The 18,653-nt window shown below is 47.7% G+C and overlaps 1 long non-coding RNA gene across 1 annotated transcript in view; it reads right to left on the reverse strand.

Moving 5' to 3' along the window:
* Positions 1-18,653, reverse strand: part of LOC142062237 (uncharacterized) — a 365,718-nt gene that overhangs the window by 290,399 nt on the left and 56,666 nt on the right. The window contains exon 3 of the long non-coding RNA XR_012662407.1: positions 1,542-1,605. This is a non-coding gene — a long non-coding RNA (uncharacterized LOC142062237). The remainder of the gene's footprint in view (positions 1-1,541; positions 1,606-18,653) is intronic.

Genomic DNA, 18,653 nt, shown 5'->3' on the forward strand with positions numbered 1-18,653 from the left:
AAAAATTTTATGGAACATACTAAAGTTGGTGCACACAGCAGCAGTTTTTCAAACATAAACATCTTGGACACTTTAAAGATATTTCTTTCTAAAAAGCAAGCAGCATTTAGTCACACCGAGAACTGCATGCAAGGAAAATATGTATTTTAATTAAGTTTAAAAAAAATAGTGGAGCACAGCTCTAAAATAGTTTTTGAAACTAGACATGTATTGATTTCTCTTTAGCTTATACAAAAATTCATTGTGCAAACGATGTGCTTGGGGGGTATAATCAATATTGTATCTTTCAAGGATATTGAAACAAGCGCTTCAGAAGGAAGAATTTAGTAAGGAAGTATGAGCAGGCTTCACTTACACACCAAAAGTTGCAGGCGGTTCCAGCAAAGCTTGGCCTTGCCAGGCCATGGCGCAGCTCTCCTCCCCAGCTCCCCAGGGCACCGACGGCATCCCTCAGCAGGCACCACACGGATGCCTAGCAAGAACACCTGATGCTTCAGTCACACCCCCGGGTGGGAGCGATTTGTAACATAGCCTGTGGGTCATTAATTCAACGCAGAGCAGCTTGCTGCTCCCTTCTGGTCTCTGAATGGGGCACGCAGGTGGGTGTGTTACGGGATGCTTCAGGGAAACCTGTGTGTCTGCTGCGTAGGGGCGCGCACAAAAGCCAAGTGATCCAAAGATCTGAGTCTAAAATGAATGAATGAGAGCACTCTCACTAATGGTGTGGATCTTCTCATACAGAAGTATTTTAGTGCTCTTACTTCATGTGTAGCTTAATTCTCTGAATCTGTATTCGAACCTTTTACCTTCTCATTTTCTCATGCCTCCCTTGCTCCTTCTTCTCTTTCAAGAAGGATTTTGTAGTGATGCTCAGTCTTGGTCACTGTAAAATCTTGCATGCGAGAACCCTCAGAGCTTTGTAGCAAAGCTGAATATGATTTTTCAGGACAACGTATCTCCCTGAATAAGGATATCATGTGGACACATCCTCTCCCCTCACCACACGTGGCCCTTACTCCCCCTCCAGCTTCGAACTTTCTCACTTGGGATGATGAATTTACCAGTGCCCCAGCAAAGGCTGTCACTAGCCACCATTTTACTGCTTTTTGGGAGCTGTTGGCCATGCTTCAATAAAATTTTTCTTTCAGAGCAGACTGAAAAATGCTCTAAATCAATCACGGAACTCATTTTGAAAAAAACCCAAACCTCTTGTCTGCTCTGCAATGCTTAAAATCACACCACATCTCCTCCCTGCAAAATCATTGCTTCACATTTGCATCATCGTCATTTGCAGGCAGACAAAAACCACATCAGAAAGCAGAAAGGTGGGAAAAGGGTCTATAATTGTTCCTGGATGGTTTTTTTTTATTGATTTGTTGAAGTCTGTTCTTAATAAATCCCCATAAGTGCCACCCCTAGCCATGGGCTGGGGGAGGACAAGTGGAACGGCAGGTACCGGCGCACCTGCCCCCGCGCCCAGAGCTCTCGCGGAGGCACCGAGCGCAGCGGAGGATGGACACAGCCAGGCTCCTTTCACTCACCTACAGGCACTGGGCATGGACAGGCGGTCCAGGCACGCGCTGACGCCTGCGGCACCAAGCCTTGCTGCAACCAACAAGGAAAAGAAAGTGAGAAGACTGATGAAGAGCATGGTAACTGCTCCTGCTTGCCAGGAATTGCAGTCGGCTGTAGAGGAAAGGCCCAGGACTCTGAGCCTATAGAAGCGTCTTTAAATGGTGCAAGATTAGACATTGAAAGATATAAAGTGAATGTACCCAGGACTGGTGGGGTAGGGCAGAGCACTGTTGGGGTGCTGAGCCCCTTCTGCAGGCCTGCCTCCTTCGGGGAGCTGGAGGGGGAAGTCCTGCTGCAGAGCTTGAGGTCTTGCAGGGTACCCAACCCGCCCAAGGTCAATAGGGGTCTGGTGGGATCTCGGGTTGGGAGGGCGGGCAGGGCAGGGCTGCCTTGCCTGTTCCTGATAGCATAAAGGAGGGGGTTTTATTTATCCATAAACTAACCCTGGCAATAAACTGACAGAGCTTCAAGGAACTCCAGCTATTTGGGAATGGCAAATCCCTGCACAGAAGGAGTAGCCACCGACCAGTGCTGCCTGGGGTCCTCCCGGGCCTTCACGAGCACAGTGCCAACCCCGCTGCTAACACCAGGTTAGGCACGGGAGATGCTCAGAGACGTGTCCCAGGGGATCAGTATCCTGGCAGACAGTCACGCGTGCTGTGTTAGCAAGCAGCGAGGACGTGAGAAACAGCCGTGTAGGCCACCTCCTCCAGCACATCCCGCTTTCGAATGACTGCATCACTGTGAACTCTCTCAGCCCGATGAAGATGTTTACCTGGAGCCTGCACAGCACCAAGAGCAACCAAGGTCTCCTTCGGGGGCTAGAGCTGACTCACACCTCTGCTCAACAGTTACGCTACCTCCGGTCAACTCATATTTTTTTCATATCTGCGTTTCATCGGGGAGTGAGTTTCTTTCCACTCAACTGCAGTTCCTAAAATCCCACCAGCTGCTCCCGCCATCTGAAATTATCATCAGCTTCAGTGGAGGGAAACGCTAAACCTTGCTACGCACATCAGCGCTGCAGATCACCTTTTCCTGATGCCTGAGTGTCCCTTCTCAAATTGGTAATATTATCAAAAGAAAAAATAACGGGAAGTTAAGCGTGCAGGCAGTTTCCACTTCCAGCTGGAGTGAGGAAAACAGTTAGCCTCGAAAGTTTTACCTTCCCAGGGAGAAGAGTCCTCGGCTCCTTTTAAGCTGCCAATGATAAGTAGATTTATACACAACAGGATGTGTTAATGACAGCAATGGTAACTAAAATGAGTCTGGTAACACCTGAGCAACGCCCGTGAGCGCTCAAGAGATGAACCATGCCGTGAAGACAACCAAAGCCAACCAGTACATCCATTTACTAACTTTATGAGCTTGAGGTTGATGTCTTTTTCCACTGATTTGTAGTGATGCCCACTGAGGGTAGAGTGAAAACACCCATTAATGAACGACATTAAGTGTCTTTTTGTGAGAAGCTCGCCCCCACGTCCTCCTGAGCATCACGAGCACTGCGATGGGACGCCGAGGGGACAACACTTACGCCGGGCAGGGTCCCACCAGCCTCCTACCGCCCCAGCCATGGGTCAGGCAATGCTGTCAGTGGGGAGGCTGAGAGCTGCTGTCAGATGCATTGACTGCGAGCCCAGAGAGTACATTCTCCTTCTGCTCCTGCTCCCCTGCAAGAACAGTCCTCTGCCTGCTCCAACCCAGTGATTTTAATGGCTTTCTAAGCCGAAGCAACAGCCACGCCGTCCCTCTGGATCCACCAGGAAGAGCAGCCTGCCCTTCTCCATCATTTCAGGATTATTCTGCTTTTTTAGGAACCCAAAACAAACCCAAAGAGTAATGAACAGGACACTCTTTGCCATAAAACATGCTAGCGTTGATTGCCGTCTGTGTTCTGTATTAAAAAAGGTTGCCCGATACCATCAACCGCAAGTTGTACCTGTGCTGGGCACGGATCGTTGGAAGATGAAAGACATCTGGACAAAGGGCAAAAACTGCTATATGAAAGAAATAGGGTATTACCCTTTTATCTACCTGTCCTCCTACCTCCCCGCACAGGAAACCCGCTCTTGTAATTTAACTTGGTATCTAAACTTAGTTGGTATACAACACTTTTTCCTACAACTCCCAGCAAGCACAGCAAGATGAATGTGATGACAGGGTTGTGGATATGGGACGATATGTAAAAAATCTTTGAGATTACGTTGGAAATATTTCTTTCCTTAAGTGCTTTTATAGAAATTCTTGACTGTTTTGAAATTTGAATGTTGAATTTAAAAGGAAAAGAAATAATTGAGGGAAGCAACTGGCATAGAAAGATTTCCATTCATACCGTTAAAACTTTGCAAGAAAAACCAAATCTCACATGGAAAATGCTGACAACTTTAATGCAAAGCTATGTCGCTTGCCTTAACCACGATTCATACACTTTTACAAAAGTAAAGGTAATGGGTTATTTTCCTAGCCCTTATACTTGAGAAAAGGATTTCTTTTATTTCTTTGTCGTCTTTCTCTCCAGGCTCAAGCCAGAAGAAGTCACTAGATATACTATGATAAATAACATGAACATATGCGGATGGAGAAGACAAACAGTACAGCTCCCAGCCATATACAGTATCACCAAGATGCAACATCTTAAGATTTCAGGTAGTCTTCCAGTTGAAAAACCACCTCAGGGTAGGTCCCCGTACAAGCTCAGTGGCTAAACCATCACCAGAGATTTGGGGAGATTCCCCCAAAAGCTGCCGGGGCAGCAGTCAGACAGATCTCCTCCGGCATCGGCATCGGCCGCCCCACCAGCCCGACTATTCTGAGTTCAGCAGGCTTGCCCCAGGAACGTGCTTCAGGAACCGGCACTGATATCGGCCTCTGCACCCACACCCGCCATCAGCAGAGGTGCTGCGTCCTGCCCAGCCAAGCAGCCTCCAGAGCAGGGAAGTAGGAGAAGGACTTTGCCAGACCCCGCCGCTGCCCTGACAGAGAGATGTTATCTGGGTGGAGAACTTTTTACAGGGCTGGAGGCTCAGGTTAATTACCACCTCAATGAGCCAGTGGAGGCAAATGTCTTAAAGACAGTGTGATTAATCATGAAAACACATCTAACCTTGAAACGTGCTTTCCCCAGGTTTCCTGCATGTGGAAGCTGCTGCAGGAGGAGCCTGAGCGAGTGCTCGCCTGCAGTGCGCAGACAGCAGCCGCTGATAGGGAACCTCTCTGTCCTGGGCTAACGAAGCTGAGGTCCAGGCCCTGCTGGGAGGCACCCTGTTTGCATCTGGGACTTGCAAAGATCTTTTAGAGGAATCCCCTACTTGTACCAGACCTCAGAACAGTGCCGTGCAGCACACAAAGCACAGAGCAGTACGAAACTGTTCCCAGAGCACGTATTCATGACTTTGCCCCAGAGACCGCTCTTCTCCCACTTAGCCTTTGTCACCTCCATTGACCAAAGCTGTCCTCCCCTAATCCTCATCCCTCCTGCTTCTGTGTAACTTTTGTGTCCCAAGTCACCAGTGACAGGACAAGAGGAAACGGCCTCAAGCTGCATCAGGGGAGGTTTAGGTTGGATGTGAGGGAAAATGTCTTTATTGCCAGAGTAGTCAGGCCCTGGCACAGGCTGCCCAGAGAGGTGGGGGAGTCACCGTCCCTGGGGGGGGCTCAAAAATTGTGCAGACGTGGCACTTCAGGGCACGGTTTAGGAGGCCTGGGGGTGTTGGGTTGGGGGTTGGACTTGATGATCCCAGAGGTCTTTTCCGACCTTAATGATTCTGTGATTCTATTTTAACAGAGTTCTCCTGAAGAGACAGAAGTAGCTGCTCAGCACTCCAGACCCCCTGATATGCTGCAAACCCCCGATATGAATCTCTCTCCCGAGAGCAACAGCATCGGTGTATCTGGGAAAGCATGCTGCAGACAGCTCAAGGTATGTTCCTTTCGAGCATTTTGTAGCCGTCAGTTAGACTTTGTTTAAATTTCCCTTGAAGTTAGCCCAAAATCACACACAAAGAGCAAGCAAATTTATATCTTTGTTATAAGCCTTTTCCCTACATTTCTGTAGCTCTCTCAATATAGCAATTTATTAATCAAACAGAGTAGCAGATGCGACAGAAAGGCCTAGTAAGTATTTAGGTGGGAGGTGGGGATTTTGTACGCTATCGCAAGGGGATCTGAGGAGCCCCTGCCAGCCCCGGGAGCGCCCAGGCTGCCAGCCCTGAGGGGCACTCTGCCTCCTGCAGACCTGCAGTTCTTCCCAGGCTCCCTCCTAGGCATATGGAGATGCCGTAAAACTTGTTTCACAACCTTAACTCATTACCACATTGCCTTCCTAAATACCCTGCCCTCAACACAGGAAAACTGCATGTTTTCTGTACCTGTGAAGTATTTCCTGGAGACACACAAATGGTTGAAGAGAAAAAAACTTCAGAAAACCTGCCTTATCTCCCTTAAAAGCTGCAGAAACTTCACACGTACAACTTGTATGTACAATGCAAAGACTTTGAAACTCATTGCGGACTTTGCTCAGGGAATAAACACCACCAAAGCTAGTGAAACCTGTCCTCAGGTGAAATCACTAGAGAGCTGCAGAGGGAAAAGCCTCATGTAGGAAAGAGAATGAGCAGAAGGGTGCATCTCCACGAGTGAGCAGTTCAGCAAATGAGCAAGGCATTCGGGACTGGCTCAGTGAAGAACCAAAAGGGAGGGAGAAGCTGAAAGAAGGAGCATGGATGGGGCCAAAGAGGTGGGTTGGCAGAGCCATCTGCAGCACCAGGGTCAAAGCCAAAAAAGCTCTTGTGAAACAGCTGAGAGACAAAGCACTCAAGGGTCTGGAGGAGTCAATGCCCAAAGCAGAGACACAGGGAATGGTGGGGAACCAAAGCATCAAGACGAACATCTGCCCACTTGACACACACAGCAACACAAAAAGAGTATGAGGTATGACCTTTCCTGTGAAGGCTCTCTCCCAACTTTCCATACAAATACTAGAGACAAAGTTGGAGCCCAGCTGTCCCAGGGTCCCTCGAGAACCAACAGAGAGTGGCAGGGACTGCTAGAGCATGATTCAGGTCTTGGGCGGCCTGAGTTGCCCTTGGCTGGCCCCCAGTTCATCACAGCTTGCAGAGGAATACAAGGTGACCAGGGTCTTCAGTTAGCCTGTAAGTGCCTGGAGAGAAAGGAGACGAGTCTGCTCGTTGCCACTCGTGTAAGAACATGCCTACAAATGTGACAGCAAGGTATTTCTTAGGACTTGGGTAGGGCTCAGTTATGGCATCAGCCTTTATAAATCCAAACCCAGTCCCTCTCTTCTCGTTTCACTGCCAGCAACACGTGGCAGGAGGGGAGTAACACAAGTTGCTTAGTTAATGGCCAGGGAAAGCAGAGAGCCCAGTGAAACCAACACTCACAGTCAGTATGCTACACTGGGAATCATGACAGACGTTACAGTACTGCCAACCCAAACTCATAATGACTGACAAAATTGACAAACCATTTTAATAGTTAAGAATTTTTGTTTCACTTGAATTTTGGTTTCTGAGTCTTTTATCTGTACAACCCGTGAGCAGAGTAAAGCTCTGAACAGCCACCTGTATGACTTCAAACTTTTATTTGGAAAAGGGTCTTCAGCCTTCTCATGAATAGAATGTAAGGATTTCAGAAAAACAGTTTATGGTGTAATATTCATGATGGAAGTCACACACAAAGAACACTAGAGCCTTTGATTATGCTCTGATGGGTGCATTTTCACGCAGCCGATCTACCGGATCTTTAAGCAATCCCTGCGTTCCCTTCGGGCTGTGATGGGCATACGGTTTGCTGAAAGCATCTTGGGTAACCAGCTGAGCAAATGCCCAGCAGGCTGGGGAAAATGCCTTCCAGCATCCCTGAATATGCAAGCTAGCGTTGGCCAAGTTGGAGAAATGTTTGCACCTGTACGTGTACAGTCATACTGGAAAATAATGCTGGGGATGGACTGCAAGAGGTCACCTCACCCTTCACAGAATCCCAGACTGGCAGGGGCTGGAAGGGCCCTCTGGAGCTCATCCTGTCCCACCTCTGCATGAGCCGGCACCCCCAGAGCAGGGGCACAGGGCCGCGTCCAGGCGGGGGGTGAATGTCTCCAGGGAAGGGACCCCACAGCCTCTCTGGGCAGCCTGTGCCCCTGCTCTGGCACCCGCACAGGGAAGGGGTTTGTCCTCATGTTCAGGGGGAACTTCCCGTGTTCCAGCTTGTGCCCGTGGCCCCTTGGCCTGGCGTTGGGCACCGCTGAAAAGAGCCCGGCCCCATCCCCCTGACACCCACCCTTCAGGTATTTATAAGCACTGATGAGATCCCCCCTCAGCCTTCTCTTCTCCAGGCTGAACAGACCCAGGTCTCTCAGCCTTTCCTCCCAAGGGAGATGCCCCAGTCCCCTGCTAGGGCAGAAGCAGGCAGACGTGAATCTCCCCTAACAGGCTTTTCTCACCAGCTCTCAGCAGTCCGTCAGGGTGACGAGTCCACAGTGCCGGCAGGCAATCTGCTCCGGGGCTCCATGCGCTCTGCTGTTCCTTCTACTTCTGTACTTACAGCACTAACTACAGCAGAACGGATTTGTCCTGAGAATACATATAACATTTGAAAATATAGGCTTCCAAAAAAGCAATGCAAAAGGGGCAATAAATCATGACACCGGTTTGTTAAAAGTCTGATTTACACATCAGCGCATTGGGTGGATCATTTTTGGAGAAAGCTTCCAACAGTCAAGACCTGCAACCACTTAAAACTTTTTATTCGCAAAACCAATCGACCTGCCAACATTAAGCACAAGGTATTTAACAGCATTAACCACCCCATTATCCATTTCCTCACTTATCATGTTCTCTCGTATATAGAGTTTTATTGTGCTTTTGCTTCCAGCTCCATTAAATGCTGGTGAAATCACTGTCTTTTAGAAGATTGAAAATACCAGGCTGCTAAGGACAGAGGCAAAAGGAACCCAGATTATATTTAACTCACTTACAAATTTGTCATTTAAGCTGATAAGGCCATTAATTTGAAGCCATGATATGCCCATCATTTTAATTTTGGGTTCATTTAAGCTACATGTACATAAAAGAAGTAATTCCCAGGCTTTCCTTCACATTATCACATAAATGCATTGCAGAACCAGTGCAAAAAGGATATTAGAGCAGGCACCCCTTAACTTTGCTGTAATTTACCAGAGTGATAATTAAACTCAATCTCAGAGCATTAACATGCTCTATGTGACACAAAATAAATTCTGAAAATAGCATTTCTGTTTAACAAAATAATTGTAAAAGCTTCAAGTGGGCTTTAGCTGTAGAAGAGCCGTGCCTTTGCGCTGACCCCTCAGACAGCAGGAACGCCCTCCTGCTTCCCAGCCCTTAACGCCAGGCTGGGGAATCACCCACTGACCTCCCTGAAATTTGCTCAAAAGTCCTCAGGGCTCGCACCACCCCGCCGTGAGCTCGGGGAGCTGGGCTGGTACCGCCGTTGCTCTCCAGAGCACCCGAAGCGTTACAACTCCTGGTCAACAACTCCTCCGTACATCAGCGAACGTGGCGGGCCGCTTCGGGAGAGCCCTTTTGGCCAAAGAAGGTGCCTTAAAGGTGGAGCTGAATTATTTACAGCTCAGTTACAGGGCACTTCAGCAGGATGCAAACTCCTTGGGTGAGAAAATCACCAACCAAAAATAGAAAGAATTACTACGGAGCGCCTTGGGTCTCTCTCCAGGGGAAGAACAAGTCCTTCCCCACTTGCCTTTGCGCCAAAGCATTTCTTTCAGCCGAGACTAGAATTTTGGTTTATATGTTACAGCTTCCAGGCCTCGAGCACCGAGAAGGCTCGCAAGAAGAGCTGGCTGTCTCCAGACCTGGTCACGGGGAAAAGTAAACCTGAGGCACTTTCTCTGCAGCCTGGCTTCAGGGCGGCTGCGGGCGGCTGGATGGCCAACCTTGCTGCAGACAGACACATCCCTTTTCTCCCTCTTGCCATCCAGTGCGAACAAAAAACCCTCTGCTCATGCTTCTGCTACCCCTGAAAAGTATATCTTTGAAATTTTCCTTGGCATAAGCAATGCCCCGATCACTATTCACAGGATATTCAATTTCAGTAAAACCAGAGATCCGGCAAAATTCTAGGAAAAAAATGATGGTTGTTATTACAACTTGAAGCATTTCTCAGCGTCGTGCGCTGTCAATACCAGACCACACTCAGCTCTGGTAGATGTTGGAGGCTGCAAACATCAATCACGACTTACAGCAAAGTGCCAGTAGCTTTTATTGAAATGAATCCTTTGATCACATTAAAACTTTTCTCCCTATGTGGATCATTTTTTAATTAAGTTTAAAATAAGGTAATTGCCCACTTCAGTTGTTAAGATCCTCTGGGGGACACTTACAATAATATCCATGATTATCTAACATGGGGATTGCCATACGCAGTGTTCCAGGCTGATCCACAATGGGGCACATTAAAAATCAAAATCCAAGGAGAGATTAGCACTCCTTTGCCGATTTAACATCTTAAAATGACTATTTAGAAACTTTTAAAGGCGTAATGAGATGTGTGTTACGGCTGGTGAAATAAAAGCTAATGCAAATTGTTAGATGGGAGGAGGAGAAAGTTGTCTGGCAGAATTACGTGGACCAGAGTCCCAGCCCATCGGTAGACCAGGTACGAGATCACCGGTTTCTCCTTCCACCGAACCTTTCTACCAGATATCAGGAGCTGTAACGCGTCCTGCAACGGCAGGCAGAGGAGCTGGAGCCATCTGCAGCTGCAGTGACTGCGAAACTGGGCTGCTGCAAGCTCAGAGGATCTGGGAATAGGCAGGGCTTTCGCAAGGAGGTGAAGTAGAACATCCAAACTCCATTTTATCAGGAGAGAATGAACACAGAGAACGAACTAGAGCCCTTTATAACTTTGCAAGATAAGAGCCAAGGATCGACCAGCTCTGCCTCCCGTCCCTCTGCTCCAGGTTGCTCTCTAGAAGATATACGCCATAAGCAGCTCAATTATTTATTTCGTTGCTATGTGCAATCAATCTGTAGCACCATCATTGATAAAGAATATCCAAAAAAGTAGAATTAAGGGTACCAAGACTGAGAGTGACTACTTAAAAATCAACAGTATATACAGCCTTTTATGTCTTCAGTGCGTATCCTTCTTTCTTATAGATCTATATACAGTATATGTATGTATATACTATATAATAGTGTCATATTACCATGACACTATCAGAGGAACAATGGGGTTACGTTGTCCTATCACTAGATATAGGATTTTTGGTGGCAAGGAACACAAATATAATTCTTTTGCTCTATATGACTTGGAATGCACAGGCTGCCTTCACGTCACCACGCACAATGCCTGTACTGCACTGGTATCACCCCTTTGCAGCCGAGAGCGAGTAACGGAGTGACCTTGGTACAGATTACAGTGGAATAATGCATACATTCAGTGTATCGCGTTCTGTTTGGGATTCATGTGAATCTCCTCCAATATTAACCTGTTTTATTTTGAAGGGCTTCCCACCAGATTGCCGAGGCACACTCATACATGGTCCAGCATCTATAGGCACATGCTCACGTTTCCTTGGCTTCTACACGTGAAGAATCAGGACCCAGAGGCAGAAGAGTATCTGAAAAACAAGTGCCCGGTTCCTAAATGGGAGAGGTCATTTGGGTCCCTGACACCTTCTCTGCTCCTCCTGTTAAACCGTAAAGGTCTCCATCTCTAATAGAGAGGTCTATGCAGATAGCATCAAGCTGTAGGTAAAAAATCTTGACGATATTTAGGGAAGCAATTCTTCCTGCTCCTAATCCTGCCAACGCCAATTTCAGATAAAAACCATAAAACCCAGCGGTTTCTATTGGAATGGATTTAGTTATTATACTAGCATGTACTAGCGGGCAGTACGCGAGTCGGGGGATGCGCGCTTTGATTGTGGCTCTTGGGGTTTTCAGAGAAATAAAGGAAATTATCCCCTCCAAATGTCTTCAGTTGTGCTTTACGTTACAGCACCAGGCTATTAACCGTGAACAGAGCAGAACAGAAACTAGCTGTGCCTATTCCAGGGAGCAATGAAACGGGAGTCGTCACCCTGGTTTAGAGCAATGCAGCTACTGAAATGCAGAATGGCAGCGTGTCTGAATTTCTTCTCATTAAAAAAAAAAAAAAAAGGATGGAAAGTAGAAGGAGGGTATTCCTCAAATCTCTAAAATCCCGGAGACCACCAGAGAATGTAAAGGTATGATACCTAAACTTGCTGGTAGATTAGAATAAAGAAGTGCAAGAAGTAGTATATAGCGAAAGGCATTAGAAAGCACCAGAAATAAAGGAATTTTACAAGTACTTAACCTGCTGTGTTGGGTTTATGTCAAAAGAAATGTAACTTTTGTTGGTTTTTTTTAAGTTTTCAGATTTTTTAAGTTTTCCTTTTCCATTGCCTCTATTCCCTCTCCTCCAGTAAAACCACAAAGCCGCTATATAATCCTCGGCCAATAATTTCTGTGTGTTGATTTAAAAGCACGAGAAGAGGAATCAGTCTCAAAGTCTGTCGGCAGTTTCCAAATGCCAGCCGGTTTCATCCCAATCAAGCTGGAGGGCGTCTCCTCACCGAGGCTCGGAACAACTTAGTGTCCTCCATGCTATTTATCTTGTGAACAAAAGCACCTCTGTGTATGGGGAGCGCTTCAGCGAGCGTGCGAACGCCATCACGTACAGAGCAGCACGGAAACACGCTGCCCAGGCAGTGAGAACAGCTTCCCTTGCTACACCTGCAGGGGAGAGAACTGCTCGATAAAGAGGTCTTTCCTTCTGCAAACATGCATGGGTTTAACGATAGTCCCGCTGAAATGAACGGCACTTCTTGTGGATATAAAATTAAATGTTTGTGTTTGTGCCTGCGGAGCCCAAGCATACAAACATTTTATGCCGTCTGAAAGTTGTATTAATATGGAGATCGCTGTGGAGGCTAGGGGATATTATGCTTTTATTATATCTAACATATGGAAAACATTTTATTATATGAGACACAACATAATCATTATAATTGAATACTATCAATTGAAAAATCCCATATGTGTCTGAAAACTGTGCACCACTGTAATTACAAATGGAAACTAAGAACATTAAGAATAAAAGGCTGGCAAAAATTACTGTGTTGCTTCATTTTGTTAGCTTTGCAATCCGGGCAACATTTCCTCAGCAAGATAAGTTTTTGCTGAAAAAGCGGTTAAGTGCACCAGCAAGGGAGCAGAAAGTGTTTGATATAAATTGGAATTCTATTTTTTAACCTCCAGATATGGCAGATAACAAGTGGTCCAGCAAAACTTTACTCTTGAAATTAAAATTTACCTGGCAGAGGCCTTTAATTATTTTCTAATGAACTTAGGGTCTCTTCTGTCCTTGCTCTGTTCATTCAATCAAAGCGATACAAAAAAATAAGCTGAGGCAGGTTTGGATCAAAAGCCTGTTCTAATATTAATTTTGTAAAATACGAATTTCATACATTTTTAGCCCAGCGGAGCCTCATACCCACACAGCATGGTGGGAACGTGCCCCAGCGTGCTGCAGCCGTAGGGTATTCCAGCAAAACAGCTGGGGGTGGGAGGCACAGCCGACACCCAGTCCCTATCCCTACTGTACCCTCACGGAAACCACACTGGCAGAGCCTTCTTCCCTCCCCGTGCAGCCAGCAGTGCAGCTGGTAAGGCAGCGAACAAAAGCAGGACAACCGAAATAATGGGAAACGCAGCTATCGGAGGGCTCGGTAACGGAGTGGGCAGCCTGGCTCAAACAGCGAGCACAAAGGCAAGTAACGCTAAAGCAGGCAGTGAGTATTCATGGTTGCATCTCGTATGAAGACAGGGAATGACAAAGTCCTCAAAGAAATTAGATGAAGTCTAGGAGAACGGAGGCGGCTGCCAAGACCACGAAGCAGGAGTTTAAGCTGGCAGTTTGCTTCGTTCTAGACAACCTGGCATTCACGGTAACACAGGGTACAAGGCTTGCAAGAGCAGGGCTTGTGCCAGTTTTAGAGGCTTCTGTTTCCTCCTCGCTGTACCAGCTTCCCTTTCCTCTCTCAGCACGGCAAGCCTCATTCTTAAGACCCAACGTGGGGAGGAGACCCAACGGAGGGCCCAGAGGCAGCTCCATCCCACACCCCACTCGTTTGGGCTGAGCTTCTGCTGTCTAAGCTGAGGTCACCCCCTGGCAGCCCACCCTCCCCACACCTCCGCACTCCTCCCGCTGGAGGTCTCTGCCCCACCAAGACGTCTTTGCTGATCCAGTTCACGCCGCCCTCCAGCCAGCACCGCCACCGGCATGGACGTATAGAAGACGAAGAGGGCATTAAGTGGCAACGGCCCATTGCTCACAAGGGCCACATACTAGACCACAGCCTCACTAGATAAACCACTGCAGTTTGCCAACTGGCTTGGAAAGAGCTCCTGGGGTCCTGCATGGGGAAAAGGGTCTGTCCCAAAGATCACGTCACTCCGATGAAGGACACAAACAGGGCAGGGAGGGTCCTGAGGAACTGGGGCCACCTACAGTGAAGGTAACCGAGAGTATTCCCCACCTCAGTATCTGGCCAAGCGCCGCTGGGAAGCTTGGTCCCAGGCAGGTAGGACGACAGTGGGATGACCCAAGGTGAACTTGAAGACGTCCCATCTGGAAATCATTACAGAATCCCCCTCCCCACCACAGACTCTTCTGCACTGCCCATGCCGAAGCCACCCTGGCTCCAGGGTAAATGCACTCTCTCAGCTGCTGGGTGAGTTCCTCTCACCTAATTTTTGTTGTTTGGGCTTCCAGAATTGCCAGTGACAAGAAACCGGCATGTGCAGGAGGGTCCCGCTTGGCTTCTCTCTGCGCTGGCAGGAGAGGAAGCGATGGAGCTCACGCTTCCAGCGAGGCGGCTCCCAGGCTGCTCCCCTGCTTGGACGGGGTGCCTAACGCGCAGGGAGGCACAGCCGCGGGAAGCACAATCACTCACAAGCAAGGTTAGGTTTTTTTTCAAAAATCAATTGAGATATAAATTTCATTTCGGTTCTGATACTCTTGATTGCTGCTTGCAGAAAAAAACATAAATAATTAATTGCATTAGAGAACTGTCACTCAGCCCCAATTTCGCTTCACCTGAAGTAAAAAATGACCACTTTAAAGACAAAAAATTGACAGGCACTAAATCTTTATTTCGCGCTGCTGTCTTTTCCCCTGCTTTAAAAAAAACTGCATCTCTATGTAACCAAGTAATTATGTTTGAAGAGTATTAGCCATCCTAATGCACGGTGATTTATCAATGGTGATAGGATGTTATCCCAGATTGACCCTAGAAGAGGCAGAGGACGCCATCGAGACTCTTATGAAATTAATAGCAACAATGTCAGATCCTAGAAGGCCTGCAGAACTTTGCCAAGACTGACCCGCCTCCAGAACAACTTCAAGACCATTTTTAAAGGATCCGTAAAAGGTATTTTGTTGTTGTTGTTCTTTATTTTATGTTACGGCAAAAGCATCAAGATGTGGAGGGGATGCAGAAGGTTTGTTGAGTAACTTTGCATCCTCATCTCCAGTGGCTTTTTACGAAGGTGCATACAGCAGCATTGATGGGATCGAGCAGAGCTTCTTCCAACCCTTCTCAACAGTAAAGGTCAGTCCATTAACTGATCAGCAGAGAAGAAAGCTCTCCCGCAGCCTGTGAGGGTGCATATCCACATTCACTCCTGGTATTTGCGACAGCACGCTGACTTTAACAGCGTTACACCAGAGAACCTCATTGGGATGACACTGCTCATTATTGCCGGTGGGCTCTAACATAGCAGCAATAAATCCACCTTCAGACTTCTAAAAGTCATGAAGTACAGCATTTTCCATACATGCTAATGGAAAATGAAAGGAATGACAGTGCACTGGTATGGCTAGATTCTCCATTCTTCTGCTGGGCATGCCGTTCCCTGAAGCAGAAGCTGGGGAATGACACAAGAAATGTTTCCAAGATTTGTGCCCAGTTCTGGGCCCCCCAGTTTAAGAAGGGCAGGGAACTGCTGGAGCAAGGCCAGCGCAGAGCTGCCAAGATGCTCAGGGGCTGGAGCATCTCCCTTGGGAGGAAAGGCTGAGAGACCTGGGTCTGTTCAGCCTGGAGAAGAGAAGGCTGAGGGGGGATCCCATCAGTGCTTATAAATACCTGCAGGGTGGGTGTCAGGAGGATGGGGCCGGGCTCTTTTCAGCGGTGCCCAACGCCAGGCCAAGGGACAACGGGCACAAGCTGGAACACGGGAAGCTCCCCCTGAACATGAGGACAAACCCCTTCCCTGTGCGGGTGCCAGAGCAGGGGCACAGGCTGCCCAGAGAGGCTGTGGGGTCCCTTCCCTGGGGACATTCACCCCCCGCCTGGACGCGGCCCTGTGCCCCTGCTCTGGGGGTGCCTGCTCACACAGGGGGTGGGATGGGATCATCTCCAGAGGGCCCTTCCAGCCCCCGCCAGTCGGGGATCCTGGGATTCTGTGATTTGAGACTTAACTTGCAACTTCATATTTGCCATCTCTTCCTTGAGGCCAGACATACAAACAGCCACACTTCACTTTGTTCTGTCTCCCTTGCGGAGCAACACACTGATGTGGTTTCCTACCCAAGCCATGACAATAGGCATTTGAGTTTTACACACAGAATTAGCAGATTCAAATCTCAAAGATGACCACAGCTAAAATAAAAAGCTGGCGGCTTTTGTTGATTTCAACTCTTGTGATTCTGATGCTCAAATAGACACTTATCTTGTTGGAGTAGGTAAAGTAGGATGTTTCTCAAAGAGAAGAGCTTAGGCAGTGCAACAACTCTTAGTCTAGCTACTCTTCTCCTACAACCGGGGCCTCCAAACAAGACAGATTCCATAGTGGACATAAGGGCCATTCAAGTCTGTGGGAAGGTGAAGCTTTGCTGGAGTATGCTTAATTTCACAGAATCACGAATCCCAGGCTGGGAGGGACCTCAGGGATCATCTAGCCCAACCTTTCTAGGCAGAGCACAGCCTAGACAAGATGGCCCAGCACCCTGTCCAGACGGCTCTTGAAGGTGTCCAACGTGGACAAGCCAACCCCTTCCCTGGGGAGATTATTCCAATGGTGACTGTCCTCACTGTGAAAAATCTCCCTCTCGTGTCCAATCGGAATCTCCCCAAGAGCAACTTGTGTCCATCCCCCTTGTCCTCTCCATGGGACTCTGTGCAAAATTTCATCCTTTGCAGGACTGTAGCTCCTAGATGCACTGCCTAACATCCGAGCTCTGCAGGCACCGAGTGCAGACGTGTTGCTCAGAGCAGAGAAAGGTCACAGAGCCAGCCATCCTGCCTACGCTGGGCTGAGGAGGGCCCTGGAAGCCTACTTCGAAGGCCAGACGCAAGCAAGCCTTCCCCCCCGTCTCAGCCGGGAGAGGCCATCACCCAGCGAGCGGCAGGTGTCCGTACAGACAACACACAATTACTGACCGAGCTCGCCAACAGAGACTTCTCTCCTGAAAGGTGCTGCAGGCCTGGTGGCGTGGCCTGTGCATCACCCCGGAGAAGCACAGCATGCACCGAGCGTGGGTGCGAGCGTCCTGGCAGAAAGGAGTCGCTCCAGCGCTGTGCCGTCGGGGGGGCTGATCCCAAAGCAAAGCTGCAGTTCTGCAAAAAACCCCCTGTAAACCTCCAAACTGAGCGATCAAATAAAAACAAAGCCGCTGTTGTATTTTATTTTGGGGGTGGGGGGAGAGTTGGCTAGCTTCAAAGGAAAGAGAGCGATTCTGAATAACAATGCCATGCCAAGAGACACCAGAAGTGCTGATGATTTGCCACGAACTGTAAACAGAGGGTGGCTCGAGCTACAGCCTCAGAGTTCATTTATTCCTATCACCTCTCCATATATGTCCCAGGAGGGAATTATTATTGAATTATAAAGAAGAAAACAAGTATTACACTGCAGAAAAATATTTATTACCCTCACAGGTGGAAAACCAATACACTTCAGAAGGCACTTTTAACTTTAGATAGTTTCGAATTAGAATCTGTTCATCTGTCCATTTTGCAAAGTAACTTCGCTCCGTGGAAGAACCAGCAGATTTCAAATGGTTTAGGACAACAAGAACAAGCCAGCTAGCTCTGCTACCCTCTTGCTGCATGCAGTGGTGTTAGAAAGTCTGGCTGACAGCACACCAGTCTCCTTCCCTTACCTGCAATAAACAGATATATTGATCTACATTGAAATTACCCTCCGTTTTATGAAGTGAGGCTGTTTGGAGGATAACATCTACAGACACTGGTTCCTGAAGGATCCTGTGTTCATTCAGACATGAATTTGAGATCACAGGTTAAAGGATAATTAATATATTGTCTGGCAGAAAGTGAAATGGTGCCTCCATCAAGAGAGCAAACCACGTCTTAAAACAGTGTCATCTTAGGACGGTGCGCTAAAAATATTTAATCCAGTATGGCATTACATTTCCTGTCTGACCTGATAAATAGGTCTCTTTCTACTTCTAATCTGCATGGGAATTAAGTCTTCAGACTATCTGCGCTACCACAAATAAATTACATGTTTGTCTTAATGACTTTGAAATTTCCCTCTGACAAATTCTAAAGGTATAAATAATCTCAGAAGTCTTGCAGGAAGATAAACAGCCGTGCTTTAATAATCATAATTCACAAAGCAAGCAACGCTTGGGTTTAAATCGAAACACAGCATCATTCTGCCAAAAGAGGGGAAGAAGGAGTACAAGAAGCATTGTGTTGGTTGTCTCCTAAGCAAGTCAGGCTCAAATGGGTGCCAGGGCGTGCTGCATGTACCCCGAGACATCTGGATACAATTTACAAGTCCCTGAGAAGGATTTCTAGCCAGGTCCCCCTGATGCCAAAGCCTCTGCATTTCAGCCCAAGGGGCAGAGCACCACAGGTTGTATTGCACAACCTTATATCAGAGCCAGCTGGCCAAACTCTAACGTCTCACCAACATGTCGTGAAGGACTGACTCATAAGGCATCTCTCGGGAAATACGGCACCCCTCAGGAGTGACCACTCTATCTCATTGATGGTGCCACAGCCTCTACTA

This window comes from Phalacrocorax aristotelis, chromosome 9 (genome assembly GCF_949628215.1).
Source record: "Phalacrocorax aristotelis chromosome 9, bGulAri2.1, whole genome shotgun sequence".
Classification (NCBI taxonomy): domain Eukaryota; kingdom Metazoa; phylum Chordata; class Aves; order Suliformes; family Phalacrocoracidae; genus Phalacrocorax; species Phalacrocorax aristotelis.